Raw genomic sequence first — 27,786 nt, 5'->3', positions numbered from 1 at the left:
TGTTTTTTTAATTTACACCTACAGTAATTTGTAGTACACAGATATAAGAAATTTTTTTGAAATTTGTCAAAACCAAATCTTTACGTGCATTGGTTCTTTGTTCCTTTCCTTATGGTAATATCTATGTCCAGAAGTTTAAGATCTATAAATCATTATTCTTTGAATGATGATTTATACATTATTCAAAGTATTTATATTTTATTTATACATTATTCTATTACAATAAACATAGAAATCACGATAAATCTAATCCTATTATTATGTGACTCATTAACATTATAATCTTACTTCAATATTCTATATCCACAAATACCAAAAAAAAAAGAAAAAAAAGAACTGTTTTTACTTAAATATTACAAATTAAAATAAAATTAATTCTACAATAATCATTTTAAATAGCAAAACTATACGAATTACTAGTAATGCCCCCCATTCATATTATACATTTATATCTTTGAAATTGAGTACATATCTTAAGATTAATGTGATAAATCGGTAATTATTAATACTAACCAATTATTAATTATGACATATTAATAATTATAATCATAACATATAATAAATTGAAGTCGCAATTATCGTCGTGAACGCTTATTTCAACTTCTCAATATTTGTTAGCAAAAGTTGTTGAGAAAACAATTTTGTCTTGAAAAACTGCAATATTTGTTGTGCATCTACTTTAAATTAAATTTATTTTTATTTATGCTCCTTTTTACATTTTTTTTTAAATACAAAAGCTGCGAAAAAGAATTCTTGGAAAATGGAATCGAAAAAAAAAAAAAAAAAAATGCAAGTGATCCCAGTACCCCAGATCCATACACTTAAAACACGTGAATTTATAATGCACGCACTGCTGTATTAATACTGCATTGTCAAATATTGATATTTTATTAAAATTAAAAAGCACATTGCCATCCATTAGAGTTAATTTTGGAAAAATAAAGAAACGGAGAAAGAAAGACAACTGTGGTTCAGATCTATTTTCTCGTCTGGGATATTCGAGACAGGAAATTCTAGGATTTCTACATTTTGAAAAAAAAAAAAAAAAAGGGGGGGGGGGTAAACCAATTACATAATCAAGGGTTAAATGCTGATTACATCAGCACAGAAACGATCATCCATTAAGTTAAAAAAAAAAAAATAACACCAACCAACCAAAGCAAGGCGAATCAATTTCCACCTGTTGCACTCCCGTTGCAATAATAATAAAAATGAACAAAACTTTTCTCACACGTGGCCACAGCAAGAAAATATAGGTGAGATAAAAAAAAAAAAAAAAAAAAAAAACACCCCGTGAAAGAGACGGGGGAAGGGGGGAGGAGCGGCGGAAGGTAAAGCTACAGCGATCAAGAAGAGAAACGCTTCGGACGAAAAGTACCATTGTACATAATAAGCGGCTTCTGCATGACGCACACCACTACGGAGATAAGAGATCCCTGGAAATAAAATAAAAATAATAAAAGCAATAAAGAAAAGAAAGAAAAACGGGAAAATCTAAGCAGGGCTAAGGGGGAAAGAACTCCGGTAGAATGTTTCTCTGGAAGAATATTACGGCGGACACACACACACTTGACATCTATGCGGAGGCTACTGAAACTTTCAGTTTTTATTTTATACCGCCGGAATCACCTTTTATTTTTTTTTTCTCTCTTTCTTTTCTGCGAGTCTTTTATTCTTCTTGGATGGAAATCGGGGACGGTGCAAAAATGCAAATATGGACCTTTTGAAAAAAATCAGATATCTGGTCAGATTTGAATTTCATCAATTCAGTTCAAGGTACGCATTTTTGCCTTGGTTGTTGTTGTTTATAGCGCATCAACGATTCGGGTACAGCAGTTTTTAACAATACAATTCCTGATCCCACGCGGAGTTGGTAAGATTAAGACATTTAGTTTCCCCGTTTTAAATTTCTAGCAATAATAAAAGAGAATATATATCTTTCTGCGTATGTTGGCGGTCACCTACCCAGACCATTTCACCTTAGAATTACCAAATCTACACATATAAACTTTGGAAAGTGAGAATGTGAAGCAGGAAGTGTTTTTTAATGCAGTTTGAAATTTAATTAATTAAAAATTAAGAGAGATTATCAGCAATAATTTACGAAAATATGTTGCATAAAAATGATTTTTACATCTTTATAATGTCGTTCAATTTTTTTAAAGCAATCTAAAGAATAATTTTAAATATTTTTATTTAGACTAAAACCGTTTTCACTGATTCATGAAATATTTAATCAAGAAATTTTTTGTGTTGAAAGCTAAGAAAAAGCCCTCTAATTATCTGAATAGTTTACATAATGCATCAGAGAGAAATAACAATACTATAAACGATAACGTACAACTTTAAATGGATTACCAGATACTTAAGACTATAATGGCACTGTGATTTTATTTTATAATGCTATTTGAAATTTAAGTAATTAAAAATTTAGCAAAATTGTGGCATTTTTCAGCAAAAACTTCCGAAAATATTAATGTCCCCAAACGATTTTTACAACTTTTTAATTTCGGATTCCCCCCCCCCCAATAGTTCGAAGAAAAATATAACCTGATTCTATATATACAATAAAAAGAAGAGGCGTAAGACTATGGAATAAATAAATAATAATAAAACATCACTTTAAAATGTTTTCACCATTTTAAGAAAAAAATTTCTTTTTTAAGAAAATCAGAAACATTAAGAGAACTAATGGAAATGAAACACAATTAATATTCTGACGAATCAACTGGTCGCCAAAGGGAGTTAATTTTAAAATTCATTTCTCTTCATAGATGCACAATTACGAAAAAGAGCCCTTTCATTTATACATGTGACAGAAACTTGCTAAGAAACATTTCCCATTTAAATATCATATTCATATTAAGAAAATTTTAAAAGTGGCATTAAATTCGAAATATTAACTGTGAAATTTTACTTTTTCACGATGGACCAACGGAAGCTTATAAACAAGTAGCCACCACAAGCCCAATTGTCTTCAAGATAAGCAGCTGAAAGCCGAAGCCAGTGGCCAATGTACTGAAGTAAACTTATATCAATATGTATGAAATTTCTAGATTTAAGTCTTACATTGATTAATATACTTAATAATCGAGAAACAAAAAGAATCCTTGCTCTTGCTTAGCACTATTTCTTAAACATGATTTACGAAAATTGACAGTAATAATAAAACAAGTCATTATTCTGTTGTTGCTATCAATACTTTATTTATTTATTAAGTAATGTAATTTAAGAAAGCATCTATAAAAAACTATTTATAAATAAACATTTTTTTTATAAAATACAAATTTAATGTAATATATTTGTCATAAACTTAACATAGTCTTCATCGGAAACAATATATAAAAGTTGCATCTAAAATTCATAGCCGTTTCCAAACTTTTAAAAAGACGTTATGTATTCTTAAGTTCCAATGTACTCTCGTAAATAAAGTAAGTAATGCAATTTTTCTAAATATATATGTTACCATGAAAGATCGATACAGGAAAATGTAGACATTCTCCGGTAAATGTTGGCACTATCATCGGGTGAATGTCAATGACAACAAAATGAATGTTGACATTTACCGAAAAATGTCGACACCCCGTATTTCATGATAACGTATACATAAAAAGAAATAAAAAAATATAAAGTGCAAAACGAAAAATATTGTTAAGAATGAATGAAAGACAAAATCGGACTTTTTTCCCCATTTTAATTGCGACTAATATTTTATTTTCAGATGAGCCCGAGTTTCAAATTTGTTGTTAAATTTCGTTCGAAGTTATCTAAAAGATATTTTAAGCATATTACACATAGAATTAATAAGCGATTTTTTCTAAACCAATGTTTAAACCTCAAAAAGTTTATATTTTTCAGAGAATACAAGAATTTAAGAATGTATAAAAATATTAGATTAAATACAATTATTATCGAATTACGATTTTTAAAAAATAGAAAGCCTTATAACGTCCAATACAGTTATTACTATACTAAATGGATATAAAAAGATATTATTATACTTTGATTCCCCAATAATGCATTTAAAAAAATTAAAAACTAATATTTTTGTGAAGTATTCGAAGTAATAATTAATTGTCAAAGTAATTGGTATTGAAAACTGACGTTCATATTATGAAGGAAAAAGCAAGGTCTAGTTTTTAAACTGAAGACTGAAATACAAAGTAGTAGAAATAAGCAGAAATATATATATATAAATTTCATTATTACCTTTTTCAAAAATGTATTATTTGTTGTCCAAGTCAAGCCGTCTGTACTAACTTAAAGGAGAGAACGGGCGGACCTACAAGAAAATAAAAATATATTTTCACTTATAGAAAAGAAACTATGAATTTAGTCATGCGAGATGATTCATGATTTTTAATTCAGCATTAATCATTATGAAAAATAACAGCGAATATAAAAAGTCAATGAATCAAAGATATTAATCTCTAGTATATTTGCTCAAAATATATATTTATAAAAAAAATAAACAACAAAATTCAATTAAAAAACAAGTTTCAAAAATATTTGACTAGCAAGATGCAGGATGGATAAACTTAACAACAATTTAATGAATTATATTTAATAGCGTTTGTGATTTTTACAGAATACCGATTTTTATTTTCTTTATCTTTCCCATACGCACGGCTTTCATCTAACACTTAAATCTGAAATATCTTTTAAAAAAATGGAAACTAGTACGGGAACGCGCCAATTTTTGTAGTTGCCATATTTAAATCAGTTTTTACAAAGTATATTTAATTACTCAGAAAGTCCCCCATTAAATTTAAACTAATTTTATTTTATCAATGCCTTTTGCATATATAAACATTAAAACAAAATTCTTAAATAGAGGATATGGTATTTAAATAGCGTTTGAAGACTACAGCAGTAGTAATTTAATAATTAATGTTTTTTTTTCATGTAATCAATTAATTGAAAACACTACGAAAAAAATAAGAAGTAACTAACATTCAACACTTATATACGCGAATATTTTTTTAAGGTAGGTAAACTAAAAAGTCAAATTTTTTCTCTCATAAATATGATTTTTTTTAAAAAAAAATTTCTTGATGATTGAACACGCTTCTTTATAAAACTATTAGAATTTTTTGTTTTATTTTTATATTTTCATTTACATACGTTTTGATGCTATTTTCTCAAATTTTAATCTTTGATAGAAATTTCTGAGGGAAACCTCATATATAACATTTTGGTATAATATTCATATGTTCATCAATTCCTTAACTAGAGAATATGTAATCTATTTATTTAGAAATATTTTATAGCTGTTTTAGTGTTCCGCAATGTGACCCCCTTCCCAAAAAAACAAAACAAAAAACAATGAAAATTTCGTATTATTCATTAGTTGAATCCCAGTATTTAAAGAATGGATAGAAATACAACTTATTTTTTAGTTCATGAACGACAATTTATTTCTAAAACTATCTACAATATTTTAAGCAAATAATTGGATATATCTCTAAACTAAATTTCTGCTTTATACATCTTTTGAGCCGACACCAGTACTTTTTTTTCAATTTTTCAAAAAACATTTGCCACTTTAATGGTATATTTTAATTTCATAGATGTTTTTTCAATCTTTTATATGCAAAATATTAAAAAGTATAATTAATTTCAAACATTTTTAAAAATTCATTCAGAACGTAGTCACATATCTTAACTACGTTAAACAGAAATGTACGCGAAATACCATAAACAGTTGCAAAACTGTAAGCAAATAAATAGGTAGATTAGTTAATATATGTTGAATAACTTCAATGGCAATGGTTTAAACAAACTGTCCCCCCTTTAAATGTTATTAATTAAATGGAAACTTTAAGAAACAAAATTTTAGAACACAAAGATACAACAATCCATTTCTTTTTCCTCGCTAGTAACATAAATAATAATAAAATAAATAAAAACCCTTTTCTCTCTCAATGTTAAAAAATAAATTTTGATAGATAACTATTCAAAACAAAATTTCTTAGTAATAATAATAACTGTAAAAAATACCGCGCTTATATTATTTTGATCTACTTGATAATCATTATAAATATTGCAATGCTGTCCTTAATGTTTTATAAGTTTGATCCTTAATGTTTTATAAGTCAGATTTGATAAAAATAAATATCATTTAGTTCTACGAATTGAATTAATTTCAAAGCACATTTTGCAACATTAGTCCTATTTTATAAGAAATTAAAAATACACACATATATGAAAGGTCATCTTTTTTCAGTAGCTCTTATAGAAAAATTGTAGATTTAATTAAAAGCCTTGAGCATATGCATTCTAACAATATACATAGAAATTTTCCATCTTGTGTTCCAAATTATTATATAAAGTATGGAAAGGATATACATTCTCGTAAAAAGGCAAAATATCGAAAGCTGAGAAATATCCAGCACAGATGTCGGGGGATCTAATCATTGTTATTTAGGAGTACAAATATTCTGATTAATAAAAGCATTTAATTTTGTTTTTCACAAAAAAAAAGAGAGAGAGAGAGAGAGAGAGAAAGTGAAAGAGAGTTCACCGTTCTTAAAAAATGTTAGGTTAAAAATTTTCAAGGTGCCATGTTAAAATAACCCCAAGCTACATAAGCGAAAAATGAGAAGTACTTATAACCTTTAAACGTACGGAATTTGCGTTTTACTTTAAATAGAATGTATTTAATGGGGACAGTTTTTTCCTTAAGTCTTTTTTTAAAGAGAATTTAATTAGTGCCGATATAAAATGAGGGAAATCTAATCTGGCAATAAATAAATAAAAATGAAAAAATATTTTGGCATTTTCTAAAAAAAAATATGCATGAAAATTTACCTATATACAAATATGCTTTGCATTATTTAGAAAAAAATATATTCATTTAATCACGTTTTGTATTTGATTTGCGTTAAAAATAAAATAATTTGCATAAAAATTGTTCCCATAATTTAAATATATTTATTTATTGATATGCATCTTTAGCGCATTATTTGAATTTTCTAATATTTCGTAATAAGATCATTTCCGAATCGTTTTGATTTAAAAAGAGAGCAAAATTCTTTCAATATTTTCTTTCATCACGTTCATGGAAAATGAAGAGACTAAAACGCATGCGACGACAATCAACGCTTGTAAACATATGAGTTACAAAGTAGACGAAAATAGAGGTTTCGAAATTGCGATATTCTCTCGATAAGTGATAGTGTATTCTATCATGTTTAAAAAATATATATATAATGATATCTGCATTTGTTAAAACATGATTTATAAAAACTAACTGCATTAAAATAAACAGAAAAATAATGTCTCTGCCAGCCAAAAATCAACATTTATACCATATTTTTTTCAAAAAATTACTATCATAATTCTGTGTTTGATATTTATCAAGGTAGTTCTTGTTTACAAAAAAGATAAAACGATTTTTTTTTTTTTTTGGTTTGATAACTTTCTATCTTCCTTTTCCATTAAGAAATTAAATATTTTCTTTACTTTAATAAATTAGACATGTACTGTAATTTAAAACGTGTCCAAGTAATAGAATTGAGTAGCATATATTACCACATAAAAGGATTACCACTGAAATCAAACTTTAGATATTTAAAATTTGAAATTAAAAATCAGTATTTTTATATTTATATGTTTTTTTAATAAACTAACACAAAAATCTTATCACTACTTCTACACTAAAAAATAAAATGTAATTTCAAGGATCTTCGGATGATTCATCCAAATCAGAAATTTAAAAAGTTTAATGTTCATTTCTCTTATGTTATATCTTATTCGATTTTCTATGACCAAAATCATTTCCGTAAACCTAAAATGGAAAAAGGGAATAAAATTTTAAAGTTTGAAAAAAGGAAGATAATTCAATTTGAGAATTTTGAATTGATAATTCATAAATTAATCTGTTTAGGATTTAAAATTTCCAAATGATAAACTACAGATAGTTATTGGAGATTTTGTATATCCATATTATATATATATATAAAGAAGGAGAGCAATGAGCAAAAGCAAGTTTTTCCATCAAAAAGCAAAGAAAGTATCCGGGGTTTCTGATTAAACTAACTGCAAAGTAAACATTCTTAATAATACAAACGTTTCTTTGTTAATGAGTTATTCATTTTCATTGCTGAAAAACGCATTTGTATAAAATCAAAAAGAAATTAATTCTTGAAATTAAATTTATGTTTCTAAATTTCAGTCACGTTTTACAAATTGTAATGAAAAGTAATAAATAAAGAAAACTATCAGTTAAAGAGCAGCAGTAATAATTATCAGAAATTGTAAATGTCAGCCTTTTTTGCCTTTATTTCCTTAACTATTGTATTACTTTCCAAATGAGTATGAAAAAACTTTTTTAAAAAGAAAATTATACGAGCTTTAGTGAATTAAATGTAGACACATCTATTTGAAATATATCGCGTTCAAAAGGTAAGAAAACAATTTTAAATCTAAAATTACTGCAACAGGAAATACAGATAATTTCCGCATAAAATGGTTTCGCTCCAGTACGAATCGAAAATTACAGGGTAAACTCTTTTTACAACACGGTTTTCATCAACATGGTTCAAGTATAAAGGAACTCTTCACATAATACAGAATATAATAAGATCATTTAAATGAAGAGGGTTATTTTTAAAGGAAAAATAATTGCTGAAGTGCTTTAATTGGCAAGAATAATATCTGGAATATATATCAATATAATCCAAGGAGTGATTGCATAAAAAAAAAAGTTATATATTTTAATCTCAAAAGCATACAGATAATGCGTAGACTAAACGGCTGAACAGTTTATATATCCTAAATGAAGACTGTTTAACTAAAAGAACGACTAAGTGAAAAAGAAATCTTCAAGAATATGTAGGATGAATTGACGATACATTGTCAAAAAGAAATCGCCTTATCTGATGGTGCTAAGTTACGATTAAGAAAATATTTTTATTACATATTAATATTTAATTTTTTTCATCAAAATTATTTTAATGAACATATTTTTCTGAAGATAAAAATATAAAAGTATATGTAATGGTATAATATCGCCTCTCTTTTTTAAATTTTAGACATTTAAATACTCTCTTTTGTAATAATTTTTTTTATTACATAATATGTATTCACACAAATGACATCTTTTAAAAACTTTAAACTGTATTATATGGGAAATTACCCCCGCATGTTATAGTGATTTTTGGAACTTTATAGTTCAAGCAGTCGATTCATTAAATTAATAGAGCAGAAAAAGCATGACGCATATTTTAGAATTTAAATACAGTAAATCTTTATACATAATGGAAATAAAAAACATTCAATGCTAATTTTGAATCTTACAAATTTAACAAAAGCCATGGAAGAAAATTTTTTTAAAAGGCGTAGTTTTTGGGTAGTAAATAAAAAAAAAAAAAAAAAAAAAAAGATTCTCATTGAATGATAGAGAGTTGCATTTATATATTATGTTATATACTAGAAAATTCCATGTAATTATTAACGTACTAGCATATATACAAAGAGACGTACAAATAAAGGGAAAAAATCTAACAATTCTGTATCATTTGTTGAGCATCATTGTTTTTTAACTCAATTTTTTCCCCTTAACCGATTACTCACGTTACAGCACAAAAGATATGCCTGGTACGAATCAAGGACTAGAACAATGGCCCTAAATCAGCCATAACACTTCTGGAAATTAGCTGCCATGTAAAAGTTCATTGATTTGTTTTGGATTTAAGGTTTTTCAATAAAATTAATACAAAAATAATTAAATTTATATAAATTATCAAGAAAACAAACGAATAAAGTGAATAGAATGTAATGTAAAGTGAATAGGAACCCACGTTCAATATCGCACGAAATATGAAAACAAAGTTTTCTTCAAAGGTCTGCGTGAGTATAAGATACAGTTCTTTAGTACATTCAAGTGACTGTTTTAAAACATATTACTGAATCTTGATTCAAAATAATATAGTAGTACAATATAATGTTTATGCATTTACTTTAATGTGATTTACTCAAAAATAGTGCACTAAGAAATTTAATTTTAGAAGTCCTTATGCGATGCGTAATCAAAATCAAAAGATGACGCGTTTACACGTCACACACAATATATATGACCACTTAAAAAATTACGTAAAAAAACAGAATAAAGGGAATAAGATTTCATTTTTATGAGAAAAAAAAATTAAACGTCAACTGCATTAAAATGAAGATTTGGATTGACTTGTATACACGTCGAACGCAACTAATTGGTTAATTGCAGACATGCATTTAATAGAATTTTCATGACATGAAAAATTACAACTTTTTCTTTTAGTGAACAACGTGTAATGTTAACTACGTAGAACGATCTTTCCGGAGTAATCATATACATATAGTTTTTCTTTCTCGAATTTTTATCACAGAAAATAAAAAGATGTAATTCTCATTGTTGAAAATAATGTGATTTCTATTTATTTTATTACAATAGGCGAAAATTAAAAAGATTTTTTTATGACAATAGTTTTCTTTGAATTTTCCTCTGTTTTCAGAAAATTTTAAAATATTATGTAGAGAAAATCTGCTCTTTTCAATCTCCAAACTTTTTCGAATTTCAAATTTATTGATCGAAACCAATTTACTTTCTAATTTTTTTTTTTCTTCGACGGTTTTTTGCAATGCACTAACGAATACTTATGACATTTTTTTTAAATATAGAAATGCCTAGGAATTAATCAGAACAAAGGAAAAAGACTGAGCAAACATATCACTGAATGTTAAACGTATCAAATCAATAAATATACATTTATAAAAATGATATTGTATTTTCTGACAAAATTACCGCATATCGAACTCAAATGTTCCTTCTGTACTTATAATTTTAATTGCAAGAACACCTTACTGTAAGAACCATTGCGAATTACGAACGCAATTACGAATTACGATTAAAGTTTTGTTCATTAGGAACAAAAACTTTATTATCTATGGAAAATAATACTATAAGAATGTTTTAAATACTTGAAATTTACTTTCATAAAACATAAAGTTTATGTAATAGTAAGTTTTAAAAATCAGCACATTTTTTAGATGTTTACTATGATTTACGCATAGTGGGTAAAATCTTGAATAAAGAATTTTATTTGTGGGGATCGCGTTATTTACTTTTGGAATTTTTATGAGTAGATGAGCCGCATAGTAAGAAAAATAGGAACATTTTTTTTAATATGAAGAGTTGTGCAAGGAAGAAATTAAATTATTTTTGGTGTTAAACATGAGATAGAATTATTATTATACTGAATGAATACTGTACCTATACGAAGTTCTAAAAAATGGAATAAATATAACGTAACTTTTTGTTAGAATAACTATAAAAAGAAAAAAAAGTTAATTATTTTAAAAACCAATTTAATTTTTTAAGTAATTAAAAATAAAAAAAGAATTCAATTTTAACTTATTACATTTAATTTAAAATAATCATTTAATGTTCAGCCAAATATCCTCAATCATTTCAAATCTGAAAAAAGAGAAAGGAAACCAAAGATAAAGGGATTTTCTATCATTTGCTAATATTTTAAGCGGAAAAAAATGCTGGATATATTTTAATTTCGATAAAAAATTGATTAAAACAAACATTTTTAATTCAATTCGTAAGTCCATAACGAATTCCAAACCTTTCAACGTAACATCCGAAATAAAATAATTATTCAACGTTAAAATATATAGTAATAAGCACAGCTAGATATGGTTATTTTGCTGTAAATAATCTTTCTAGAAAGAAGGAAAATTCAGATGTGTTTTATAAAAGCTCAAGTAACGATTCCAAGTAAATAATAATAATGGGAAAAAAAAAAAAAAAAAAAAAAAAAACAAGAAGCTCACTCATTAGTTCTTAAGAGTCATTAAAGACAATATTTCAATTTATTTTATAAGAAGGCATCGCTTGCTAGTGAAGAGCTCTTTAATTAGGGTACTTAATCATGAATTTAAAAGAAATTTGGAAATCTTATGTACAGTAATTCTTTAAAAGAATGTGCTCTGAAAACGCATCATAAGATTTTTGAAATGCAAACAGGGTAAATGGAGGAATTCTGAGAACTCTATCCAAAACTCAGTACTCAGAAAATGGGAAGAAAAATAGTTCATTAGGAAATTACGCCTACAATCCGCTTTTGAAGAGAACCACATTGATTAACCAATGAAGTAGTAAAGACAAAAGGAAACTGTTCCGGTATCTTTTCAGAAAATATTAAGATACAAATACGAAACTAATAAGCAAAAAGGGGGAAAAACAGAATTTTTTTTTTTTTAATTCCTCTTTAAGATCTTTTTTTAGCTGCAACAAAGAAGTATACAATGCTGTATCTGTATACTATCAAGTAAATAACTGATTATCAGTTATAAATATTTTTTTAAAAATCAGTCAAGATTGTAACATTTTTAACCTTAAATTTAGTAAATAGATTTTTATATACTTACTAAAGCCTCAAAACTGTATAAATAAAAAATAAACAATGATTATTAAAAGACGAATAACTAAATAATTATATTTTTGATAGTGTTATCAATTATACATAAAACCTTACTATTAACTTGTTTAGTGCATTAGAGGAAGTCTCTAGATGAAATCAGCGTCGTGAAGCAAAAGTCAATTCAGTGTAAAATTAGAAAATCAAGGAAACACAACCCAATTGGCACAAGAAATAAACTAAATTGGTCAAAAACTTTTTAAATATTTACTCTATTCTCTTTTTTATAGCAATGCAAAAAAACTGGAAGTGAAACAGATAATGATTTGCCGAAATCAGAGAAGTTCTGATAAATATAGTGAAAATTTGACTCGATGATTTTTTGTCGGAAATATCTTAGGCGTAATAATATGGTAAGAATTTAATAAGAGAATAGACGGAAGAATATGGATGGAACACTTTGATTAAATTAGGAAATCAAGTACCTATAATGTATGAAACTCTAAATGGTATAGCCTTTTTCGCACGTTTAGTTTTAAAAAGTGACTTGAAAAAGCTAATACAGACAAAAATAAATAAATAAATAAATAATTTCAAGAAAATAAAGTAGGCTTTTCGTTTTTTCCCTATTATTAATTGTATAAATAGCATGGTATAGCATTAATCATGTTAATTATAACATAATTAATTTACTTTTAAGACTGAAATATAAGTATAACGCAAACTAATTTTTTTTAAAAAAAACCCTAAATAATTTATAGAATAGAGAAAACAATTCATAAATAAATACCTGCGTAATTACAACATGATGAAGCCAAACTGCATTGCTTCATCATGTTGTAATAGCACAACATGATGAAGCAATATATGCCGTACTGCACTCTTCATAATAATTTACAAAACTAAAATAAAAACATCCGAGAAACCTGTACCAAACTAATTTTTTTGAAACTTCTATTTTATAGAAATCTGCATGGAATCTTTAAATTGAGAAAGTGCGTTAAATTAATTGACAAATCCTTTTTCTAAATATAATGTATTTTAAACATTTGTAGTCTTTAATTTGAATTTTCTATAAAAATGCAAAAACTGTTAACTATAAAGTTAATAGTGACTAAAATAAATATATTGATCTAAACATAAAATATTAAGTTGCTTACAGTGCCGGTTATAGCGTTCCTAAAAAGCTATTAAAAGTATTTTATTCTAATAAATTATCACTTCTTTCCTTGAAAATGGTATAATATGTGATTTTTAACAAGTAATATTGCTTCGTATCTATCTATTTTCATTCTACAAACATTTTTACCAAGTGAAAATGCTAAATATCAAATGCACAAGATTCGCAGCATTCATGTTTGCTCACGAATAAATATGCATGATTGCGTTTGGCATATTTATATATACTGTAGTATATACAAAATGCAAAGTAAGAGAATGTTTGCAGGAATATATTTGATATAATTCCAAACTTTATTTACTTCACACTTAAAGGAGAAAAACAATATTTTATTTTATCAGTTTTCATTAAAACAAAATTTTATTATAAATAAAAATAGATTCCATGTAATAATCGAACGCTAGTAATCTACGACTTGTTTTGATCCTATATTAATATAAAAAAAAATAACTAAATGAATTTAGGGTTAGAAAGAGTTATGCGATGTTCAGACATTTTCAAAAGTTACTATCTGAAGTTCAATGTTATTATCAAAATCATGTACATGAACTTCCGCATTCTGATCTAGTTAAGAACCAGATTATTCAAAATTCAACTATTAGTTACAACTTCACGTCGCAAGTTGCAGTTACAGCATAATAAACAAAAATTATATCATAAAAAAACAATCACCTAACAATATTTAATGGTAGGTCAGTACAGCATATTTTAGCAGGGATAGGAATGATTTTAGATAAGAGGAAAGACAGTGAATGTCGCCACTTGCATACTGAAGCGGAAATCGTTAGAGATATTAAACAATTAAATGGAAATTTAGTGATATGATTCATTATTTGGCGACATTAATTACGGCGATCTGACATTCCAGAGTAGCCACCAACATACCAATTTTCTATTGCCTGTATTTCCTTTAAAAAATAGTTAATGACTGGAAAAGCATAGCGTATTCGAATTAAATGTCCTACATCTCTCCATGTCACATTCATTAATAATATTTTATATAATAAAAGATATAATAGAATCTAAGATATAAACATAAATATATATAAAATAAATTTAAGTTTTTTTTTTTTTTTAAACTCATTATTAACTGGGATCTGCAATGATCAGGACAAAAAATCGAAATTGGAAGTTTTAAAACTCAAGTGTAAAAATGCGACTTGCTTGTATTCCATTAATTTGATGAACACATGCTGCCTGAAATCACTAATAATCTCTCGTATCATGCAGTCATCTGTTTAGCCATTTTATTCGTTCTTATGCTGGAAGGTTCTGTTTGCAGATCTCTTCCCTTAATCCCTTCAAAGTTATACGGATAATAGGAATTCAGATGACTGAAATTCTATAAAAATTATTAATTTGGGTGGGGAAGAAAGGGAAAAAACGCTTTATTCTTGATTCATTGGCTTTCCTTGTTATTTTTGAATTATAATTAATAGTTCATTGTCTTTCATTCTTGTCCAAGACACACACACCTGCTAACCAGTCACCCAGTTTAGGTATCAGGGATTTACGGCGACACGAAATGAGGCTCAAAGCAACTAATCATTAACTATTTTTTTTAACTCACATAGCGAAAATATTTGGATATTTCCTTAATATTACAGAAGAATTCAATATCACTATAATGAAAACAATTACAATTATTATGAAGTACTAAAACAATACTTTATAACAGAAGTTCTATCATTAAACCATTGGAATCTTTTACAGTAGAAGATAACTACGCGATTCATTTTTAATTTCACAGTTTAATTTTTGATGAGATTTTGTGTGTTAAATTGTCACATTTCTTCTTAAGCACATCTTACTTCACTGATACATTTTAATTACATTTCTGACTCAGCAGATTTTTCAATTACTATTGAAAACCTTAGAATGAAATTAATTTTAAAAAGATCTACCACGATTTAACACTTTTCATTCAAATTTCATTTATTTTATGACATATTACAAAGAATCCTGTATAACTATCCCTATCAATTCCCAGCGATCCTCTTTGCTTCATTCTCTTTTCCCTAGAATTAAATATTTAACTAAGATTTAATCCTTTTACGCGGAAATAAATAAATAAACGCATTCATTAACATGCAAATTTTATTTTTGTTGAATAACAGACGTAAAATTTTTAAGTATAATAAGCATTTATGTGGAATTAAATTTATATAGCTCTTTAATGTAAATGCTGTATTTTCTTATTTTCTGTTCTTAAACGTCATGAAATACAGTTTTTCAAAGTAAAGGAATGGCAACTGGAACAAACTTAAGGCGCCCTTATTTAAATTATTTGAAGAGACACAAGATTACTTGAACAGTAGCTGAAACAGAAAATGAAGCAATTATTAAATTCTGGCAGTGAACCAATTAAAAAAAAATTACTCCATTTAAAATTATTAATACTGCGAACTGCAGACATAATTATTGCCATTTGCAAATACAACAATGATTTTCCTCAGCATAATTAAATTAGTGTTTAAAAGTTAACGAAATTAATAATAAAATTTTACAGTAAACAATAATGCACAAAATTAAGAGCAGAACTTATTTAAAATTTCGTATGCTGAATGAATACGATTGGATAAATACGGGAAATATGTAGACAGGAACAACCGATTTTTCGGTTAATTAATATAGAGATAAATCGAAATTCATTTACAAAAAAATTTCTTTTTCCATCGTATTGAGGGAATGTAGCAGAGTTAAATCAGGGCAAAAGGTCAACAACATCAAAATGTTCTATATTTCTCATTTTTTCCAGAGAATAAAATAAATTATAAATTCTGTGTTACAAATGCAAATGAAAGATTCATTTTCTTAGTAAATAAAGAGTGGACAGTCATCCAAAATATATAAAAGATATGTTTATAAAAATATATTCGTCAAACACACATGTCCGCTGCATATAGTGGAACTAATTCGAAATTGTTCTTCAAATTCCTCTTAACAGAATGTTCACATATCTACAGTTCAAAAACATTTTGGTTAATTCGAATTAATATAAGAAATAGATTTATTTCTGTATTGTTTTCATTAGCTCAGTATTTCGTAATTTATGTCCTCGATAATCATAAGTGGAATACTTTTTAACGCTCTTAATTCACTCGTGAACTTTGCTACAGTATAAAGCAGCATCTAATGAACAAAAAAAGAATACAAAATTCAAATCTTGAGAGCATTTTTAGTTTCAACATTAAGTTTTCTTTGCGAGTATTCATTTTTAAATCTATTTTTTTGCACTGGAACTTGTGAATGAATTGAAAATGGCCAGGTTGCACTGTAAGTAAGTGCTGTGTACAGTAAAAGATAGAAATGTAAATAATGATAATAAATAAATAAAAAATCAATCATTAATATAAATAATTTTTAATTGCAATAATAATCCATTTCTATTATCAGAAAAAGGTTTAATTTGCATAAGTTCTCTGCATATGAAAAACTGTTAATTTCTGCAAGAAATAAATTACAACTTCCCTTTCTAAACACAAATTCAGTCATTTAAAGTATTTTCTCATAGCTTGCTCATAAAGGCTGAAAAGATAATATATAATTCTGCTGTACAGCTGCATACAAAAAATTATAATTTCTCATATAGTTTTACATCGCATTTGAAGATACTTTAACGGTATTTAATAGCTTTAAGAAAAGTCACATACAGCACAATATTCAAAATAAAAATACCTGACATTAAATTAATAAAAAATAATAAGACTTAATTAAAAACTTCCGTTATTTAAGTATTAGATGGTTAAATATCATTGGTAAGGTTGGAAGGAGGGTTTCGGATATTTTCATATATATTCTCCAAAATTCTTCATATATATTCTCCAAAGTGGCCATTAAATGCATATATATTGGAGATTCATTGTTGCTAAAAATTATAACATATTAGAAGAATATTCTAAAAAAGTCTTTTGTGATTTTAGAAAATAAAAACCATAAAAGATTATTATAATTAATTTTAGCTAAAACTAGATACCTCTTTCATCTTTTAACTTTTGTATTCAGAAATATTTCAAAATTAATAATTTTTTTCTCAACATCTGTGATTTTCTGCATTATTAAAAATTATACAATGTGTTTTTATTCTTAAAACTGCGAATAAATAATAATTTTAAATGCTTTTTCAAAAAGCAAAACTGACTTCAGATGATATGTGGCATGATTAACAGGAGGGCTTACTACTGTGTATTTTCCATTAATGTCGCTTGATACAAGGATATTCATTTATAACTGAATTTTATATTCGACGGCACTTTATACATTAACTATGAGCATAATGAAAAAAAAATTGCAATATGGTACTTGAATTTCCACAAAAGAATACGTGAAAACTAATTGAGATTTTAATTTTAAATATTACAAAAGTGTTTATAATTCTAGAGACAATTCTACTCTTTCAAGACTCGAAAATTTCAATAAAATATAAAAAATGGAAATTTCGCAAATTTATTATGGACTTCATGATTTAAAAAAAATATTTTCATCAAAATTTAATACTGAATAAAAACGTTCGTGCGCATTAAAAAAGGAAATATAACTATATACAAAATAAAGTCTTTGTATATAATTATAATTAATAATTTGCTGAAACTGAAGCTTTAAAATATTGCACTTTGAAAGCTTAAAATGATATTATAGCTATCAATATAATTTTAATAAAATGAATTAAAATGAAGCAAATAGACAGACAGAAGAAGATTAGAATAGATTCTTGTCAGAAATGTTAAATAAAAAATGGCAAAAAAAAAGCCTGTTTTAATCTTAAGTTAAAATAGAATAGATTAAAAAAAATTGTAAACTTACCAGTAAAAAAAATAAATAAATAAACATAAGTATACACAAATCCATAAATCATTTATGTATAAATTCTTATATAAAGGTGAATCTTAAAAATCATACCTGCATTATTTAGAGAAGGAAAAAAAAATCTACTAGAGACTTATTTAGATCAAAAACAGGCAAATCTACTTTAGACTATAACATAAACCAGGCCTTATCATATCTGCATTATTCAGGTAAGAAACGTAGGAGTCTACTACAGACTATGAAGTGAAACTTTAATTTACAATAGCTACATTATTATTTTTAAATGATAAAATAAAAAACTAAAATCATTATGGACTATAATATAGAATAATCATTCTCATTCTATACCTACTGTCACACATTTTTGACTGTTTCACCTTAAGAATTTGTAGTCCATTAAACTTTTTCAACTTACATATTAAAAGATATAATTTCCACAAAATACAGATAAATGGACACAAAACATCTGCAAACATCACAAGAATAAATATATGAAGAATAAAAAGAAACAATTCGATGCTTGTTATCGGAAAACACTTCTCAAACATGAAGATAAATTATCTCATACAAAAATATAAATACAAAAATTTCAAAAATGTAAACACATGCCAAAAAGAAAAAGGAAGAAGAAGCCGGATAGCATATGAACTCGATTAAAGCAGCAAAACTATCCTGAATTAGTCGATGATGGTAGTTTAGAAACAAAGTAATTGACGGTATGGTTGAGAAGTATAAATATAATGACCACGCTTAGAACAAAAGAATGACAATATCAATTGCATCTAACATGCGCGCAAACAACTTAAGCCTGTTATTAAGGAGGAAACATAACAAGAAGATGGGAACAAAGACGATTAAAAAAAAATAACCTAGTTACTAGCTAAAGGTATATAACAAACAAAATTACAATAAAGGCAACAAAAATCGTGTGAAGCTAAAGTTTTAGAATACAAAAATGACATTCGTACAGCTGAAGGAGAATGCTTTGTAGGGTATTAATAATAAAACAAGAATTTTACTTGGTTTTTAAACAAATATAAAATCCGTATTTAAACAAATATAAAATCCGTATATTTATTTCAATATATTCAATTCAAGAATCATCATCTCTGAAGGCAAATATTCGTTTTTGAAGCGATTGGCTTAGAAATGAATTAACACGCCCATTTATAGCGGATAAATATCAGAGGGAAAAATGTCTTCTAATGAAAAAAATGACAATCAATGCTCCAAACATAATTGCAGTAAGTTCCAAAATCTGTTTAACTCTGGTTTTAGATCCTAGAAAAAATTCACATTAGCAGATGTGCCTCTATTATATGAAATTGGTGAATTATGATTTTTCACTAGTTTTTAGATTTATTAAATTAAGAAACTCGAAATAAAATAATATGAAAAATTGGCACATATTTATCTTTTAGAAATTTTAAAGACCAGATTAAATAAATTACCATAAAAATACTTGATAAAAAATTATACTTTTATTTACTTAACTTTTTAAAGGATACAATTTAACTTTCAATAATTATTTTATCAGAGAGTAATATTTCAGTAAAATATTTTGTCCTAAAAGTGAACTAAAGTGGAAAGTTCCAACACACACACACACAAAAAAAAGCAATTGTTCAGAAAATCAATTTATATTATCAGTTAAAGACTTTTTTTCTTTTTTGTTCCAAATGTTTATTTTTGAGAAGAAAAAAAATATTAGTATGTTTTGTAAAATATAAACAATGAAATAAATAAAAGAAAATTTCTACATTATCAGTTTTTATTATCGGTAAAAAATATCTCTTCATCAGCTTATTATTTCTCTTTTCGTTCAATAAAATGACGATGTTATGTTCAGATTTATTAGATATTCTTTACACAAGGAAAACAGATATTAAAAATTACGATGTGTATGATGAGTATCCAATATCTAATTTCTATTATTATTTAAACTAAAATGTAGCACACAGAAACATGCATTCTTTTATCTAAGGTTACCTTCAAGCACACCGGAATAAAAATTGCAGAAATGTAAGTAAGATTTAAATATAAAGAAAGGTCCTCTACCTAAAAACTCAGACAGCGAATGATTTAGTCTTTATGCATCATTTACATTTCTATACTGCCGATGAGATATGCTTTTGTGTAAACCCGCTTGTTGTTCAAAAAGCTAATAATCAAATTCTTGTCCCTCTCCATCATTTTTTCCCCTTCCTATTTATGGAAAACAGCAAAAATCATTAACATTTTTGTTTAATTCCTCCACATACCTATACTACTGACACTTTCAAATGCAAAAATGCACTGATAATAAGGTGAATAAATGAAAATTTAATAGATGAAAATGGAAAAATTAATTTCATATAGGTTTTGAAAAATTAGAGAAAACATTTGAGACAGCATTTGTCAAGAATTAGTAATACTGTGGAATCAATAGAGAATATGCATTGCTCAATATTCGCAATTTCTTTATCAGGTTGCGACCTAAATAGAGTTGAATAGAACAATGCTTAGTTCCAAAAAAATCTTTCAGCAACCTTAATTTTTTTTAAAGATTCTATTATACATATCCGGTAAAAATTGTAAATAAATTACATTTAAATAATTTTGTTCAAAATTGCTCAATAGCGATTTTAAATTATTTCTCTTCTTATCTAATACTATTCGGAAACTAATTTTCGTATTAATTTTCTATATTCAAGGCAGATTCAAAAAGTTTTCGTACTCTAAGATCGTGATCATTTTTCACCCATTTGAAAAGGAAAATGTTCGAATAGAGCTATTCTCTGCGATTCCGCTTAAGAATCGTGACTCACAATTAAAGAACTTTCCTTTAATACGCAAAATGCAACCTCAATTATTTTTGCAATAAAACTTATAATTTGCAATATAATTGTTTCTATTTCATATCTTATTTTTTTAGGTGTCATTCATATAATGTCTTATGAATCTTTGACTCAAGTGGCCACACACACGAAAGGGTATATTACATCAAAGTAATGAACAAATAATTTTTTGGGGATGCTATTAAAAAAAATTAAACCTTGTTAACGACAAAGACACAGTTTCTTTATTCAATTATAATATGCAATTCTTAAAATGGATTTATGAAAATAAACTCATTGGAAACTTTATAAAAATGATTATAAAGTAATAAATCTATTTAAACATTATCAGTTACCTAGATTTCATTAATAACTGCTATTTCGCTTACACAAAAAACAACAATTGCAGAAAAAAATTGATGCCAATTCGGAAAAACTTCTATTTGTTTATACAGGCTGGCGTATTTAATAACCAGTTTTCTTGCAAAGATAAAAACTGAGAAAATATAATGTAAAAAAAAAAGAAGAAAAATAAAACATTTCATTCAGAAGTAAATATATGAGTAGATTTATTTATTTAATTGAGAAGAATTGTTCACATAAATAAGCTTTAAACCAAGCAATCATACTTTAACGCTAAAACTTAAATCAAATATATTTTCATTACAGAATGCGAGCATGGGTATTTGAAAATGTATTATCGATACAGTTATTTAAAAAAAAAAACTACTACATCTTTATTTTTTTAACTGTTAAGATGTAATATTCATAAGAATATTTCAGGAAATAAATCAAAAAATTTGAAAAGAAACGCACGAGCTCATAGTTTAGTTTATTATTAAGTTTACTTAAGTACAAAATCAATGATATATATATATATATATTTTATTTTATTCAATTCAAAAATTCAGTTTTAACTTTTTTTAATGCTTTTGTTTTCTTGAACCTTGTAAAATCTAAATTGTCATTTTCTAGTTAACATCCGATATTTTTTAACATTTCTTGCAATTTAAAATTAAAGAAAAGAGGCATTTTAAGACAAAGCATTGGATTTCCTAAACTATTACTACCTCGGAATGAATTTAACTACATAAATGCTAGAATTACATTATTTTTTAATTTCCAGGTATCGCAAATAAATTATACTGCTCTTTTATCTTGGACATGCAAGTAGTAAAAATATTGATGAGTGGCTACATTGATTAATTCAGTATAAATATTAACTTTAATTCCCAAATGGATATGAAGATTTGGATTCGCAATGTTTCGAAAAAGTTAAAGATAACTATTGAATATTCAAACAAAACTTTTCTATTTTAAGTATGCATTCAAAATTACTGTACTGAGAAAGAACTCCCTTCACCATCACACAATAAATACTTTTTTCATAGCTCATACCATTCATTACAGTGTGTACAGATAAATAAATGAATGCCATTCATGAGCAATGCATTTCTAGAAAATTTAAGAATCTGAATTACTTGCCCTTGGCTTTACTTATCTAACAATAGAAAAATATCCTAGACAATATTTTATCGAAAAATTATATAAATTTTAATTTCTCCTTTTTATTTTATTCATTTAATGCTGCCGAATTTTAAAATTCAAAACACCAAGAATAAATTTCTCATGAGAAAACGTTATTCTATTTTTATGATTTCGCCTATCATAGTTCAAGGAGCAATAAACAATAAGCAAATTCAGGAATGAAATTCTATAATAATCTTTGATACAACAATAACAACAACAATAAGAAATTCAATAGAACGAAACATAAGCGTATTTGATAAATTCAGAAGTACGTATTCATATATATATAATCATGCAAAAGTATTAATTTCGATTTTTTTACACAAAAATTTCTGTGCGTTTATCAATTCAATGAACATTTTAAAATTGAATTTGTATAGATAAAAAGCAATGATTACTGTTATTAGTATCACTAAATTTCAAACCATAATTAATTAATTACAACAACACAGTTTCACTAAAATTACACTCTCTTTTAATATTACACTGAAATTACAATTCATTTTTTTATTATCGGTTCTACATTTCATAATAACTATATGAAGACAGTATATAAAGAAATATATCTAATTTTTTAAAGTCAAAAATATTGCTAACTTTAAGAAATATGTATAAAAAATATATATACGATGATTCAGACATTTTGCATCAGTTAAAAAGTAAGTTTAACATACAACTCTAAATAAAATAAATATTCTGACAAGATAATTCAAGATCAAGAAATGGCACTTACGGCTGTAATGAAAAAAATTCCTTTTTTTTAACCAAAGGTATTTCAGCTCAGTAGGTAGAAGAAAACAATAAATAATTTGAAGAAAAATCTTAAAATCCGAGAGAAAAAGCAGTTCGCAGGCCCAACGTCTACCAGCGTAAACAACAAAGCAGAATGTGAATTCACAACCGCTGGGGCAGAGGCCTCTACGAAAGGGAAAGGGGCCTTGTAAAGGAACAGGTTTCCCGTACGGGAGGGTCCCGTCAAGGCCGTGGTGTCAGTGAATGCAACTCGGGGCCATGTCAGGGGCTTTTATTTTACTGAAGTTGATGGCTTTTCAACTCAGGACACCTGCCCACGGACGGGGGCCTCAAAGAAGGGAAAACCAGCAGCCCAAAGGCTGGAACAAGAACACGCGAAAGCATTCCACACATCTTGGAAGAAAATTCGTTTTGTAGAAGTAGGAACGTACCGTTTCCGACGACAAATGCGGTATTTATTTGAATTTCGTTCATAATACTGTGAAAAATAATATAATTTGATGTATTGTTTATTGCGTTAATTCGAACAAAAGTGATTTTCTATTATGCATATTATTATATTTCATGACAGGCATGAATTAGAAAAAAAATATCTCTACAATTTCTGAATTTTATAAAATAAAGCTGCATTATTTCCATTTCGTCATGCATAGCTCGTTGTTGAAAATAACTAACAAAAATGAATCGATATAAAATATGGCGGGTATCTGAACAATATCGTAATTTTAGAGAGTCAATTATATTTCTACCTTATTATAGAGGGGAATGGGAAGGAAAAAACAAATGGAACTATTGAAAACATTCAATACCCATACACTTTTATAGTTTAACAGAAAAAAAAATTTATAATTTTCTGGCTCAAGATTAACGGATAATATAACTTTAAATTTCAGATATATGCGGAATATATCTGTGGAGAAAAACCATTTGAATTCCACATTTTCTAATTTGTCATTTTCTTAAAAAATAATTATCATTATTCAAATCATTGTTATATCCTTGCATCCGTTGATGATATTATTTACTTATATTTGCTAAGTGATTAAAAATAATTGACATAAAAAATTTTAAAAAAAGAATATGCTTATAATAATAATAATATAAAAAAAAAACATATGCATGTAGACAATATAAAAAAAGCCCCACAACAATAGTGAAAAAGAGAAGTTTGAAAGTTTAAAAATCAAATCAAGAATGCCAATGAGAAGCGAATAAGAAAAAATATTTTCATTCTTTACTTGAAATTTTAAATTATTACTTTTATATTTTAAACAAACATCACGGATTCGAATCCACGATTTCCAAAATGGTTTCATCCATTCCTCATTATTCTTGATGTTAAGGATAGCTGATGAATCCAAAACGCAGTTATCACCTTCAATTACAATTAAATTAAGTGAAGAGCACATTAATTTACTATTGAATCCAAAATACTGAAAATATTAACGATTGCAATTAAAAACTTTTCTATTAAAAATATTTCAATAAACAAACATCAACCTATTATCATCATCATTCTATTAAAACAACCAATAAACAAAATACAGTGAAAAATTTCTTTTGGTTCAGAAAACGATTTTTTAAAGACTGGCTGTTTTTTTTAAATAACTTTTCACTGAATGCCTAGAATCTTAATCTTTATTTTAGAATTCAAATCCACAAAAAATTCGTAATTCTAGAAAAAAAACAATATGTTAAAGATATTAATAAGTAAGACTATATAGTCCAGCACTCCACATATTTGGTTTATGAAATTTTAGATCATAATATTGGAAATATAATTGGATGCTTATGTGTACATGTGAAACATTTATATCTATTCAAACAATAAAAAGAAAATCGAATTCAAAATATTAGGAATAAATTTTTATAATGGATTTAAGTATCAGATGAGGCATACAAAGAAATGAATTATAGCAAATATATGATATCTATTTAAGTTAGAGCTGAATCTTTTAATTTTATTCGCATTGAATTTTAGTTTTTCTATCACTATCTATATTAGTTTTATTATCATATTACATTTATATCCCCCATTGACATTTGTATAAAAGAATTTATTTTACCAGTTCTTGAAAATTTAAACTCATTTTAAATGAAAAATGCCTTTTTAGTTTTTTTTTAACTGAAAGTTTATTATTTTAGAGTTATCTTGTTAGTTGCGAGTCTTATAAAAAGGAGAAAAAAATACTGTAGTCTTTTGTAATAACACGAAAAGAACTAATTATATATAGAATAAAATCAATACACTTCTTTTTCTAGCTGAGATTATATATAGATGGGTCGTTACATCCTACTAGTTCCTGTAAAATCAATGCAGAACTAAGAGAAGAATAGAAATGACATATTTTTAGTTGAACATTTGTGAAACACTTTGAATAAAATTCAGATTACCCTTACAATAAAAAAATATTTAGAATAGAAATTAGTAAACACTGAAACAGCAAAGCACACATTATTCACTGAATGCAAAAGTTTGTAAGTTATAAGCAAATAAAAACTCTAAAATACAAAAATGTTTAGAATAAAAGCATTTTTATAAAAGCTTTAGAAATATATTATTTGAATTTTCTTTGCGACTAGTTTATTAAAAAAATTCCAACCGTGAAAAATGGAAAGCAAAGGAATAAAAGATGAAATATTTATCGATGATTTATAATAGGACTTACAAATTTTTTTCCTACCTGTTCCATAATTGTACAATCAGTTGCAAATACAATATAAAAAATTGAAAGTAGATTCGAACCTTTTATCATAGCATGATAATGCTTTAGGCTTCATTCGTTTGTCTTTATATAATTTTATTTTAAATTGTTCTTTATCACAACACGCATAGAAAACATGTATTTCATATGATTGCAACCTTCTTGTGTTTAAACGCAGTAACTCAAACAATGCAAAATATTGTGAAATATATTTATAATATTTTTTTAAAAATTAGCAAAAGAATTGTGCGCAAATAAAAGTAATAGATTTAAAAGCACGGTTTTTCGAATTATAAAATGGATAAAAATTAATTTTGTGCAATTATATTCTTTGAAGCTCCAAAGGAAAAACATATGATTGGCGCAATATAGTCTATTTTGGATTCTTGCGCCATTAAACTTAAATCAACCAACCAGCCAAAGGAAAAACGTTAGCAATTTCTTCTATTAATTTTAAATTACAAATTTAATTAAAATTTTGAGAAATCTCTTGCTTACTGAGCACCTACTGCTGAAGAAATAATTACATGTCAAATTTCATCGCTATAGGTCCAGTTGAACGTTTTGTAGTAGTTTGTAGAATGCTTATTAACTTTCCACAAATCGCAATTTATATCTTATCCAGTTTTAGCATAATTCATGTAAGTAAACTATGAATTTCTGACAAAAATCTTATAAGTTCTAAAACAAATTTGGCGGTAAGTTGAATTAATGCAATCTTAAGTATTTTTTTTTGTTGTTACTTGATATTTTTATATATATATATATATATATATATATATATATATATATATATATATATATATATATAAACAAACAAATCATCAGACTTATTTCAGACTGTTTCATTAAATTTTTTTACAGCTGCACTGATTCAAAGCGTTAAGGGAGCAGCAAAATATTTGGAAATATTTTGGAGATGGCTCGCCATGTCATGCAAAAAAGTACATTCAGTTAAAGGAAAGAAGATACAAAAGAAATTAAGAAAGAGGCTTCAAACAGATAGTTTAATCGAGCGTAACAATAGACTCATCCGTCTTCAAACGGTAACAGTTACGATTTGCTTACAAGAATTGATGTCCATATCTTCCAAACACAATTAACTTTCAAAAATACTCTTTATATTATCTTTATACGAAAAAAATTACCTTTTTAATGATATTTTCATATCCGTAGAATTTCCACCTTAATTTTAATATGCTTTAAATTAAATTTTATACATTATAACAATGTTTTTAAATGCTATGAAGGAATTCAATCATTCGTCAGTTTGCCAATCATTAATTCTGTATGGGGTTTCACTTCCGCTTTTATTTTGTAATAAGCACACTTTTTTTTTTTTTAATTTGCAGTAAACTGATTTAATTTATGATTTTTTTTTCGCAAAATAATAAACTGATACAATTTAAGTCATTACAAGTAATAAGATGATTTTTTTAATGTATTCCACAAATTATTTGACAGTTTTAAAAGTAAATAATTTGGATGAATAAAATAGTCACCAAAGGCAGCTAATACTGAATAATTTAACATGCACATCCATAGAAATATTACAAGAGTATCTGAATTATTGCTGAATCGCATATATA

General features: G+C 26.2%; 1 long non-coding RNA gene across 1 annotated transcript in view; it reads right to left on the bottom strand.

The window, feature by feature from the left end:
• The window catches only part of LOC129976019 (uncharacterized), a 110,230-nt gene that overhangs the window by 1,308 nt on the left and 81,136 nt on the right, over positions 1–27,786 (bottom strand). Inside the window, exon 4 of the long non-coding RNA XR_008785066.1 lies at positions 4,210–4,282. This is a non-coding gene — a long non-coding RNA (uncharacterized LOC129976019). The remainder of the gene's footprint in view (positions 1–4,209; positions 4,283–27,786) is intronic.

Source organism: Argiope bruennichi, chromosome 1 (genome assembly GCF_947563725.1).
Source record: "Argiope bruennichi chromosome 1, qqArgBrue1.1, whole genome shotgun sequence".
NCBI classification, from domain to species: domain Eukaryota; kingdom Metazoa; phylum Arthropoda; class Arachnida; order Araneae; family Araneidae; genus Argiope; species Argiope bruennichi.
Note: the sequence above shows the minus strand (reverse complement) of the source record. Positions and strands in the feature narration are given on the sequence as shown.